The following is a 12786-nucleotide window of genomic DNA, read 5'->3' as shown; positions in this document are numbered from 1 at the left end:
CGGGGCGCCCGGGAGGGGGGGGTCCTCGGCGACTCGGGCGCCCAGGCCGGGCCGCGCGCCCCCCCTGGTGGCCGCGGAGAACTCTAGCACCGGCGGCCGCGGAGGCTGGAGTGGGGCGGAGCCCGGGAGGAGGTAGTCACAACATCTTGCGTCAGACTGGCGGAGACCAGAGCAGGAGAGACGGAGGGAGATAGTCGGCGACACGGGGAGGCGGAGGCACGATCAGGGCCCCAGAAAGGCAGGAACAAGGGACGTGTGGTGGGCTGAAGGCTGGCTGGCCGGCCCTTGCTGTGCGCCAACCTTACGGTCACTCAGTGTGGCCTTGGTCAAATCACACCCTCACCTTCCCAAACTCCAGGAGACAAGAGAACCAGACAGAGACTGGCGTGGGAAGCAGATGCGGGAGATTGAGGCAAGGGCCCTGGAAGGGCAGAAAGAGGGTCTGGGGACGTTTGCCTAAACAAAGCAGGCCAGACACAGCTAGGTCCTGAGGCAGGTCATTTTTCTGGGTAGTGAAATGGGCAGCACTGCCCATTTAGAGCAGCACTGTCTCATCGCCAACAAATAATCTCTGATGCCCACAGGAACGTGAAAAGTCCACACGCTGTCCTAAAACTCATCTTTTTCTCCAAGGCTTGTGGCTGCTGGGAATTGCCTCTTCTGAAACCTGGGCCTTTTAAAAACTTGAATCCCGATAAAAGGGCAAAGGCCGGGTAAACCACAACACTCCCCTGGGTTTGTTTTTTTTTTATGAAGAATTTCAAACCTACTGAAAAACGGAAAGAATTTTATAGTGAACACCCATATAACCACTAACGTTGAATTGCCAGGATGCTTCTGAAGAGTAAGATGGAAAGAATAAGAGAGTCTGATGTAAATTCAAAGACAGACAAATGGGGCATCAAACTGAGAAGCCAGAAACTGGCCTACACACAGAAAAACTGTGGCTTTGTCAGAGGGACAGTATGATGGACTGTTTGGCAATCATGCCAAGAAAATGAGTTAACCATAAGGAAAAGAAATGAAATTGGACGTCTACTGCACATCATACCAGAAAAATCAATTCCATGTGAATTAAAGATCTAAATATGAAAAGCAATACTGTAAGCATTTTTAGAAATAAACAAAAAGACTATCCTGTTTACTTCAAGGTCAGGAGAGATTTCTTGCTACATAAAAGCAGATTATAAAGGAAAATATTGAAAATATGCATCCACAATAAAATGAAAAACTCGTGTTAATCAAAACCTTGTAATAAAGTGGTAGGGAAAGCAACAAACTGGGAGAAGGTATTTGCAACCAAATTGTTCCTATGCAGAATGCATAGATAAGGGTCCAAGATGCAAGGAGGCATTTGACAAGAGGAAACGACAATGGCCAATAAATACGAAAAGATGCTCAACTTAATCATTAATTAGGGAAATACAAGTTAATATCACAACTCATCACTAGGAGAAGAGATAAATTTGTGGTATGTTTATATGTAAAATACAATGCAATAGAGAAAAACAAATGGATTAGTTGTGTGTCTCACCGTGGATAATTCTAATAGAATGCTTAGCACAAAAAGCAAGTCTCCAAATAATACATACGATTTAAGATCAAAAACATCAGGACTTATAAGGACAGTACACAAAAATCAGTTGTGTATCTCTATGCCAGCAATGAATGATATTAAAAGAACATTAAGACAACAATTCTATTTACAATAGTTATAAAAAAAAAAACCACACACACACAAATAAACAAACATACAAACACACACCTGGAAATAAGCTTAGGCAAGAAGCTGAAAGAACTGTGCACTGAAAACTACAAACCATTGCAGAAATAAATGAAAGAAGACCTAAATAAATGGAAAGACATCCATGTTAATGGATTGGCAGACTTAATATTGTTAAGGTGGTCATACTGCCCAAAGCAATGTACAGATTCAATGCAATCCCTAGTGAAATTCTAATGACCTTTTTTGAAGAAATGGAAAACGCATCCTAAAATCTACGTGGAGTTGCAAGGCACCCTGAATACCCCCTGCTGACAAAAAGAAGAACAAAATTGGAGGACTCACACTTGCCGAATTTTTTTTTAAGACTTTATTTATTTATTTGACAGAGAGACAGCCAGCAAGAGGGAACACAAGCAGGGGGAGTGGGAGAGGAAGAAGCAGGCTCCCAGGGGAGGAGCCTGATGTGGGGCTCGATCCCAGAACGCCGGGATCACACCCTGAGCCAAAGGCAGACGCTTAACGACTGCGCCACCCAGGCGCCCCATCACACTTGCTGATTTTAAAATGTACTGCAAAGCTACAATAACCCAAACAGTGTGGTTCTGGCATACAGAGACTTATAAATCAATGGAATAGAATTTATAGTCCAGAAATATACCCAGACATCTATGGCCGATTGATTTTCAACAAGGGCATCAAGACTATTCAATAAGGGAAAGAGTAGTCTCCTTAACAAATGTTGCTGGGACAACTGGATATCTACATGCAAAAGAATGAAGTTGGACTCCTACCTCACACCATACACAAAAATTAACTCAAAGTAGATCAACAGTGGGAATGTAAAATGGTGCAGTAGCTATGAAAAATAGTGTGGTGGTTCTTCAAAAAATTAAACATAAAATTACTCTATTATCCAGCAATTCCACTTCTGGGTATATATCCACAATAAATGAAGGCAGGGACTCAAACAAGTATTTGTACACCAACGTTCATAGCAGCATTATTCACGATAACTGAAAGGTGAAAACAACTGTAATGTCCATTGATGGATGAGTGGATAAATTGTGATATGTCCATATGATGGGATATTATTTAGTCATAAATAGGAATGAAGTACTGACCCATGCTACAACATGGATGAACTTTGAAAACATTATGCGGGGGCACCTGGGTGGCACAGTGGTTAAGCATCTGCCTTTGGCTCAGGGCGTGATCCCGGCGTTCTGGGATCAAGCCCCATGTCAGGCTCCTCTGCTGTGAGCCTGCTTCTTCCTCTCCCACTCCCCCTGCTTGTGTTCCCTCTCTTGCTGGCTGTCTCTATCTCTGTCAAATAAATAAATAAAATCTTAAAAAAAAAAAAAAGAATGTGCTTTCTGCATTCTTTAAAAAAAAGAAAACATTATGCGAAGTGAAATAACCCACACACAAAAGGCCTAGATATCGAACGATAAATCCAGAATAGATAAGTCAGTAGAGAGAGAAAGCAGATTGGTGACTGGAGGGAAGGGGAACCGATGAATGATTGTTTAATGGGTACTAGGTTTCCTTTTGGGGTGATGAAAATCTCTTGGAACCAGATAGAGGTGTTGGCTGTATAACATTGTGAATGTACAAAGTACCACTAACTTTTTTTACTTTAAAATGATTAATTTTATGTTATGTGAATTTTACCTCAATTAAAGAAAAAAAATCATAGAGGACTAACTATATTTTTAAAAGATAAATTCATCTGTAACAAAACTATAAAGAAAATCAAGGGACCGAGAAGCGCAAACTTCAGTTCACCAGGTGGGATGTAATTGGGGAAGGGCACTCAGGGGTGTTCTGATTGTTGGGTCACAGGGGTGTTCCTTATATCATTCTTTATTCTTTGTGTTGGTTACTGATGTTCTTTCAGACTTAAGAAATCAGTCTTCGTAAGTTGCAAGTTCCTTGAATGTCCCAGCCCATCTGTCAGCCCCAATGACAGGGTTGCAAGGACACACCCTGTAATCAGTGAGGCCGTTGGCTCCACTGTCTGCCTATCCCTATTCCCACTACTTGCTCCCTAACCCCATCCTGCCCACCTAGGCAAGGGGTCCTCACTGTCCGCTTAACACAGGCACACACCAACCAGGCACAGACCCTTGCCTGTACCTGTCCCCAGCCTGGAACGAGTTTCTGCTTCCCCATGAGTATCCACATCCTAGCTTTCCGTCAGTGGGAGCCTGAGCCGCCCTGTAGACTTGGTGAATTACCAAAGTTACTCTGTGGTCTGTCCTCCCACCGGAGAACTGTTAGTCATCCTGGAAGAGACAAGTGCTTGGAGAAATAGTCTAAATGTGGCAGGGGATAGCCCAGCCCAGGCCAGCCAGGGCCCTTCTGCTGTTGTGTTGGGGGAGACTGGGGGTCGGGGGATGGAAGAGCAGTGAAGGTCAGAGCTGCCATTGGAGGGAGTATTAGCCCAGGGACAGGGCAGGAGAGGCCAGGAGATTGATAGCAGGGAATGAGAGAGGCCTTGCTTGGGAGCACAGCATCTGAAGAAGAGGAGACTAGAGAATCCCACAGGGAAGACAAAATCCCAGCTGGGAGAAGAGGCAGGCCACTGGACCTGGTGCTGGACCTCGGGCCTCCTGCTCTCAGGGCTGGGCAAACAGGACGATCAGCCCTGTGGGCCCCTCCAGAGGAGCCAAGCCCTCAGATCCCAGCCTGCTTCACTTCTGGGGCTGAGTGGGGACCTGGCAGGGACAGGGCTGTTACTCTTTCTACCATGTTCCTCCAAGCAAGCCACTTCCTTTTTCTTGGCTCCTGTCCCCAGCTGTAAAGGAAAATGAGAGTCGACCAAACAGTTTGGGGGGAGGGGTTCCTTTCATCAGACATGCTGTGATTCCAGGTGGCTTGTGTCTTGGATTACAAGGTTTCCTGGCCCTGGGCTGGGCCGTGAACTGTGTGGAGGAGACCCCAGTGTCCTGTCTCCTTCACTCCCCGAAGTTGCAGGAGGACCTAGGAAGAAATGAAGCTGTTAATGAAAGTGAGCCCTGGGATGCGCTGCCGAAGTGGAATGGGGTTGGGGCAGTGAAATGTTTTAGAATCGACACCAGGAATACAGTATGTGGTAAGGCCAGTAAATTCCGTGGGCTTGTGCCCGTGGCTGCTCTTCCTCTGCTATGAAATGAATTCTTCAATGTGATGCCAGCCTGTGCATAAAAATGGACAAAACATTCCATGAGAGATGCTGGAAGTAGGATGAAGGGCAGGAAGGCAAGTCCAGGGGCGCCTGGGTGGCACAGCGGTTTAAGCGTCTGCCTTCGGCTCAGGGCGTGATCCCGGCGTTATGGGATCGAGCCCCACATCAGGCTCCTCCGCTATGAGCCTGCTTCTTCCTCTCCCACTGCCCCTGCTTGTGTTCCCTCTCTCGCTGGCTGTCTCTATCTCTGTCAAATAAATAAATAAAATCTTAAAAAAAAAAAAAAAAAAAAGGAAGGCAAGTCCATATCTAGAATCTGTGTCTGCCCCCCGAGAGCGCCCACCCAGATGGAAGGGGGCCAATGTAATCAAGCTGCCGCCAGGTGGCAAGCTAGTCCCCGGGGAATGGGACCGTGCAGGGGCCCAGGGTTGGGCTCCGCTCTTTTTACGAAGGGCCTTCAGCTAGGCAATTCCTAGCTCATGGGAGCGCACCCCACCCCTACCCCCGTGGGGGCTTTCAGGACCAGTGGCAATGGTAGAGCTAGGCTGTGGGGGCTGTATTTTCAGACCCCAGAGATCCTTGAAGTCCTTCCACCTAATAAGCATGAGCCCCAAGACATACAACAAATTTTCTTAGAAAAATCTTAGACAGTCCCTTGGCTGCCTAGTTCCATTGCTTCCTCCCTTTCCTCACCCAGATGCCCAGAGAGGGGTGGTGAGTTGCCAAAGATCACACAGGGCCCGTGCAGGGGTGCAGAGTAGCCGCAGATAACTGGTGTAGGGGAGAGGAAGGGCTACTGAGTGGAAGGGTGGCCAGGGGCCTGCTTCTTCCCTGGGCCCAGCCCTCAGGGGGCAGAATGAGTGTGGCATCATCTAGGCACTGGACATGGAACATCGACCATGACCAGCAAGGGCTCCTGCCCTTTAGAATAGCTAGGATATATACAAGCAAGGCAATTTCAGACCACAGTAAGTGCCATATGAAGGAGATAAAATAGCATGGGGGGGGGGAGTTTGCTGGGGGCTGCTCCAGCTTCAGGACCGGGGGAAAGGCCTCTCTGAGAGGTGGTGTGAGGGTTCAGAATGATAATATCGGTGGGGGGGAATAAGAAGTACAAGGACAAGCTGATACGTTTACTATGTTCCAGGCACTGTTCAAGACCCTTTGCATGAATAAACTTGTTTAATCTCATCACAGCCATATGAGGTAGTAAGATTGTCACTGCCATCCTGAGGAAGGGAAATTGAGGCATGGAGGTCAAGTAACCTTGATAGGTGATGGAATCAGGACCTGAACCCAGGTAGTCTGACTCCAGAGTCAGGGGGTCTCGTCCCATGTCATTCTGTTTCTCAAAGGCACTGACCTGCGCAGAACAAGTCAGGTGGTAGAATCTGGATTCTAGGGGAGCCTGGAGGGCTCCGTCAGTTAAGTATCTGCCCTCAGCTCGGGTCATGATCCCAGGGTCTTGGGATTGAGCCTAGCATCTGGCTACCTGCTCCTCGGGGAGCCTGCTTCTCCCTCTCCCTCTGCCTGCAGCTCCCCTTGCTTGTGCTCTCTGTCTAATGAATAAATAAAATCTTAAAAAAAAAAAAAAAGAATCTGGATTCTATCTTGGATGCAGGGTACGGGGTTAGAAATGAAAACCCGCTCTTCCCAAGGGACGTCTCCAGGCTCGTGCCAGCTAGTCCAGAGCCAGGGCAGGGTCCCCCGCACCCTTCCTGCCCTCCTCTGCCCTCCCCTCCACTCCGGGGTGTCCTGAAGTCCCTGCTCCCTGCCCCCAGTCTCTGGGTTCACAGTTAACTGGGCCACCTCATTCTAAAGGGATTTGACTCCCTGAGACAACTGGAGACTGGTGAGAAAGGGCTTAGGGATTAGACAATGATAGCTGGGAAGGTAAGGGACTTAATTAGGGGGGTTTGGGTGTGGGCAGTGGGGCGGGGAGGGGATTTGTGTCTTCACAAAGCCAGAGTGGACTGCGGAAGTAAGGAGGAAGTGGGCTCCTTGGGAGGAGCTGGGCGGGCTCGGTTTCTCCTGTTCTGTTGTGTCTTCAGAAAGAACACATAATAGTTCTAATAATCCTCCACTCTATGCACCCATCACTTTTCCAACCATTACTTCACCTGGAATTCTCACAGCAGCTCCCAGACAGAGGATTATTTTTCTCCCCAGGTAACAGGCACCTGGAGAAGGCAGGTGACTTTGCCCCCTGAGGAGCAGGGGTTTGGCTCCAGGCCTCTGGCTCCTGGTCCGGGGCTGCTTCCTTGGCTCTTTCTGCATTACTGCTGGGAGAGAGGCCCCAGCAGGGGCCAAGGAGCCACTGAGGAAGTCATTCGGAGCCCTGGCTGCCACCTCCTAGACTCAAGTCCCTGAAGACCCCTGCCCTCCTCACTGGGGGCTGGGGAAGGGGGGAAAGGGTAAGAGGATAAAGGGGTTGCCATCCTCTATGCTGGGCAGCCGGGCAGGGCTGGGGCTGGGAACAGAGGGGCCTGACAAGGGGGCTTCTTATCCCACCCCCCTCCTACACACACCCCACCCTCCCCAAGGGAGACTCATTTGTGGCCCATCAGCCTTCAAAAGCCCTCTCCACCCACAGTCTGAATTTACCCTGGCTGAGGCTCCGGTCTGGTTCCACACCAAGGATACTGAGGCCCCCGAAGGAGAAGGACCTCCCCACTCCCGCCATCCGCAAAGAGTATCCTCAGCTCAAACATCTCAGACTAGCCCCCTCCCCAGAGCTCAAAGGTCCTTCCTGACACCTGCCTCTCCTACGTGCGTGTACCCCTAAGTGCTGATTCTTTATTTGACCCCCACTTCCCCTCTCACATATCCACAGGTCAAGCTCAGTCTGGGCATGCCCCCAACCCCAATACTGTGAGTTCTCTGAGGGCAGTTTTCCTACTCCAGGTTTTCCACAGTGCTCAGTGGAATATGTGAGGGAACGAAGGAAGGAGTGAAGGGTTTTCAGCCCTCCTGCCCCCTCCAAGGTGGCCGACTCCTGCTTAGGCATCAGGTCTCCGGGGAACCTGGGGTGCCCCTACCCCCTGACCAGGTGGGGAGCTTCCTGAAGGCACCAATATGGCGGCACTGGCCGCACGGTGCTGGAATGACCTGTTGCCTTAGCCATCTCCCTGTGGACCAGGAAATCCTCGAGGGCAGGGCCTGGTCAGCCTCCTTTTCCCAGGTGTCCCTGTGCCTGGTACTGTATCTGCTGCCTAAATACTTATGCAGCCAAGGAATGAAAGGTGCTCTGGCTCCCAGCTCCACTCAGAAGCTGAAGCCTAGACCACCTGGAGGAGAGTGTGGGCAGGTACAGGAGTGAGTCCATCACTGTCACTTCCTCATTCTGCTGCTGTCACCTCTGCTGTCAGGGCCATGTCATCCCAGGTAGTGTGAATTTCTTCATTCCTTCCCCACTTTGTTGGAAAAAAACTTAAGGCAACTGAAACCCCGCATGGCAGGGCTGGGATAAGAGAGGAGGCAAGGAGGCTGGAGTCAGGGTCCTTCTGCATGGTCACCTGCAAGCACCAGGGCCTTCCAGAGAGTTCTGCCGTCCTGGCCCCATGGAAGTAGAGTGTTCCACAAATATTTGCTGAAGGGTTTAAAAGACTGTTTTCTCAGACTCTCAAACCACCATACTAATCTCAGCACCACCCCTTTCCCCGCTGGCACCAGAGAATCAGGACAAGGCACCCGGAGACCTCTGATCTGGAGGTCAGTGCCCTTGTTTTCGAGAAGGGTCATCCAAGGCCCAGAGGCCAAGGCAAATCGCCCTGAGGAGCACCCCTTCTGTCCCCAGTGCTGGGACTACAGAATAGTCACTGTAGCACATTCACTCGAGAACATGGTGGAAAGCCCTGGCTCTGGACTTCCAGTCCAGTGCTCCTGCCTGTGCCCACAGCTACCTCCCAGAGGAATCTCAGCCCCAGGGCACTAACTGCCAAGACTAGAACTATTAGTTACCCCAAGGTCCTCCTAGATCTAGGCCTGGCAGCCTTCTTTCAGCTGTTTAACACTATCTTGCCCGGCAGGGTATACTCAACATAGCACGCTCCTTACAGAGCTGGTAAGGGGCAGGGCTTGGATCTTACCTCTGGCCTGTCTACTGAGGAGACTGGGCTCTTCCTGTTGGACCAGGCCGTTGCCTGATAGTCACCACTGCGGTACAGAATAGTCAGTGTCAAGGTCGGGAGAGAGGGGCTACTGTTTGGTAGGGCTCATGTTGGATTAGTTAGATCGGGGAGAAGTTCCTGGAAACAGCATTTGATCAGGGCTTCGAAGGGCAGGGAGGATCTGGCAGGAGGAAACAGGAGAGGGAAACAACTATGACAGAGGCTGGAGGGCTGAGGTGTGTCTGAGGGACAGCATGGAGCTTCTTTGCCTAAAACGGAAGCATGTGTTGGGGTGTCTGGGTGGCTCAGTCAGTTAAGCGTTTGCCTTCGGCTCAAGTCCTGATCCCAGGGTCCTGGGATGGAGTCCCGCACCGGGCTCTCTGCTCAGCAGGGAGTCTGCTTCTCCCTCTCTCTCTGCCCCTCCCCCTGTTCATGCTCTTTCTCTCTCTCTCAAACAAATAAATAAAATCTTTAAAAAATAATAAAATCAAAGTGTGTGGAGGGAAGAGTGGGAGTTGAGACCCACCAAGAATGCTGGGAAGAGATAGGCCTTGGCCTTGAATGCAAGTCAGTGAGACTGGGCTGACTCCTGAAGGAACTAGAGAGCCACTGAAGATTCTTGAGCAAGAGAACAACATACCTAGCAGGGAGCTAGATTTGCTGGACTGGGGTAGAGGGTGAGAGGAAAAGTGGGGATGTGGAGGATGAGCTCTCTCTTAGTAATCACCTCAGAGGAGTTGACCAGATTATTATTCTAGGATTTATATTATCAGATTAACTCGCTGTTCCATAGTGGGCCGGAGATAGGTAAGTTTCAGTGGAAGAAGGAGAAGCAGGCAGCCACGAGACCTGGGAAGGGCAGACTGGAAGAAGGGTACTTCACTTAGACCTTTATCGTGGGTAACTCCAGATTCCTGGGGGTTTGTTTGGGGCTGAGGATGATTTCCTGCTGGACGAATGTTTTCCTTGTGCTTTCCTGGGTAGCCTGTGTAGGCAACTCCCATGTTAGTCCACACCGTGGCCTATGGGTGCCTGGAAGCATTGGCCCAGAAGCCAGAGACTTGGGTGTAAGTCCTGAATCTGCATGTACTCTTATGGGACCGCCTCTGTCCCTAGGTTTCCCAATAAATCACCTGAACTGGAGGGTCACCATAGGCTTAAATGAAAAGCTAGATCTGAAAGTGCCTTACAAAATATAAAGTGCTGGAAAGGGGCTATTGTTCTATTTTCCTTTGAATAGGCCCTATATCTTGCCCCTGGAAGGGTCTTATATAAAGGTTTCAGCCATGTGTCCAACAAGGAAGGCAGCCATGCCTTCTTCCCTAAGCCAGAAGCCGATGATTCTTGAACGAGGGCAGAACTTCCGGGACAGCTAAGAAGTCCTCCCAGGGGTGGGGGTTGGGGTCCTCTCAGCAACAGGGCTGAATCGAGACCCTCAACTCTGCACCCTGCAACAGACCTTCATGGTGGAGGCCATGACGCCTTCCAGGCGTCTCTAGCAGGCCCGCTGGAGCCTGCCTCTGCCTTCTAGCCCAGAGAGTCTGGGATGATCCTACTTGCTTTTTTTTTTTTTTTTAAAGATTTTATTTATCTATTTGACAGAGATAGAGACAGCCAGTGAGAGAGGGAACACAAGCAGGGGGAGTGGGAAAGGAAGAAGCAGGCTCACAGCAGAAGAGCCTGATGTGGGGCTCGATCCCATAATGCTGGGATCACGCCCTGAGCCGAAGGCAGACGCTTAACCGCTGTGCCACCCAGGCGCCCCCATCCTACTTTCTACTCCCCTGGAAACCTGAGTGTAGAGTTGGCAGGGGCCCTGCTGTGAGAGGTGGGATGCCCTTGGGATCCTGGAATGAGTTTCTTGGGCTAAGTGTGAATTCCAGGCTGTAAGTGGAGGCATTCCATGTGCCAGGCACTGAGCAAAGCTCTCCACATCTGTGACACCACTAACCATTTAGGGCCATGCCCTCTCTGGCTCTGTCTTTTGGCTGTTAAGTGAGGTGGGCCCCCTGATCCCCGAATGATCTGTGCTTGTGTCTCCTTCCCAGGGCCCCCTCAGCACCTGGCTCTGTGCCTGTCAGAGCATTTCTTACATTCATTCATTCATTCGGCAAACATTTATCGAACAGCCCCTGTGCGTAGGCTGTTGTGCTGGGGGTCGGGGGCTTGTGGGGATTTAGGACCCTGTGCCCAAGGACCTCACGGTCTAGTAGGGCTGAAGTTGCAAAACAGGGCCACACTGTGGTTCTCTGCGGGTCCTCCCTGCCTATTCTCCCTCTCCCCTCCTCTCTGGCAGTAGCCATGCTTCCCATCAACTACCCAAACTTGTCTCAATGCCACCTCCCTCCACATAGCCTTCTAGGATTCTTATAACCCAAAGCAACTTCTCCTCCTTTAACCTCCCAGGTACTTACTCTCTTTGGCACATTTATCTCGGTCTTACGTTCTGGATGATGGTGCCTGTATTTTATCTTTGGGAGGGCAAGATGGTGTCTGATTCATTTCAGGGTCCCCAGAACAGTGCCCAGGGGCTGGCACACAGTAGGAGGAAAGAATGGTCCAGGGCATGTCAACAGCTGCTACCATGGAGGTAGGAATAGAGAATGCGGCGGATGGGGGACAGAGGGGGGCTCAGGCAGAGGGGGAAGGCTATCAAACTAAGAAAGGTGGAAATAGCTTCATCGTATGAGGAAGGGGCTGTGAGGCATGGCAGGACAGTCAGAGGTCACTGAGGCTTCCAGCACACAAGTCAGACTTGCAGTTACAGGAANCCCCCCCCCCCCCCCCCCCCCCCCCCCCGCGGCAGGAGCAGGGGAAGCAGATAAGCTGATAGCAGGCCTGCTTTCCCTGGGCGGTAGCTTTATTGTGGCTTCACGTCCACCCTACATCCCCACCCAGAGGCCAAAGCCTGGCCGGGTAGGAGGCAACTGAGGCTGTGTGGGGGCGGGAGGGGGCAGACTAGGGAGGGGTCACAGAGGCAAACCCTTTGCTAGGCACTCACTGCACTAAGCACAGCTTACTTGATCCTCTCAAGCGGACCTGAAACCATTTCATCACCTGCAGGTAGTGAGTGAAGAAGCTTGGGTTCACAGAAGTGGGGTCGCTTGCTGAAGTCTGACAGAGAAGTGAAGGATGTAGGATTCAGACCCCGGTCTTTTGACTCCCCGAGAAAGGAAGCACTCCTCCCTGCCGCCTGAGGGTGTGAGCACCTTAGAAGCAGCTCTTGGATAGCCGAGGAGGTAGAAAGCAGAGGTCAGGGCCCTGGGTGGGGAGACCCGGTCTGTGCTTCCTTGTCCCCTAGGCCTGCCAGCCTCGCAGGTAGAGAGGAAAGCCTGTCAACACCGAGAGGACCCAAGCTGGGTTGGCAGAGTGGACCAAAACCCGTGGCAATCAGGAAAAGGGCAAGGGCCCCAGGGAGAATTGGCCAATACCACGGTCCATCGCAGGGCGATGGCTGGGCTTCAGGACTTGGCCCCCCAAAGCGGCACGAGGCAAGCTCCCTCCCGTCTACGGGAGTGAGGTTCTGCACTATGGGACCCCATCTCGGGAGAGCTCATTAGATAGCATCTAGATGGGGAAACTGAGGCCCAGGGAGCACAAGTGTCTCGTCCAAGGTCACAAGGCGAGCTAAGGATAAATTTGAGACTAGAACCCAGATTTCCTGACTTTCTAATGTCACTGGCCTCGGCCCGGGTGGGCACTCCTGCTCACCTCCTGCCAGGTTCTCGGCCTTCAGGAGGACGGAGAGGGACGCGCCACAGGCTTCCGCGCCCAGCGCATCCCTC

The 12786-nt window shown here is 51.0% G+C and overlaps 1 long non-coding RNA gene across 2 annotated transcripts; it reads right to left on the bottom strand.

Moving 5' to 3' along the window:
* Positions 1–4563: 4563 nt before the first annotated feature.
* On the bottom strand, positions 4564–12774 carry LOC117795140. Of its 2 annotated transcripts, none has more exons than XR_004618965.1 (4): positions 12713–12774; positions 12022–12115; positions 8981–9047; positions 4564–4708 (listed from the first exon to the last, which is right to left on the bottom strand). It is a non-coding gene; the product is annotated as an uncharacterized LOC117795140 (long non-coding RNA). The 2 variants fall into 2 exon arrangements; XR_004618964.1 differs by lacking the exon at positions 4564–4708 and adding an exon at positions 7138–7171.
* Positions 12775–12786: the final 12 nt, after the last annotated feature.

This window comes from Ailuropoda melanoleuca, chromosome 12, assembly GCF_002007445.2.
Source record: "Ailuropoda melanoleuca isolate Jingjing chromosome 12, ASM200744v2, whole genome shotgun sequence".
Lineage (NCBI taxonomy): Eukaryota > Metazoa > Chordata > Mammalia > Carnivora > Ursidae > Ailuropoda > Ailuropoda melanoleuca.
Note: the sequence above shows the minus strand (reverse complement) of the source record. Positions and strands in the feature narration are given on the sequence as shown.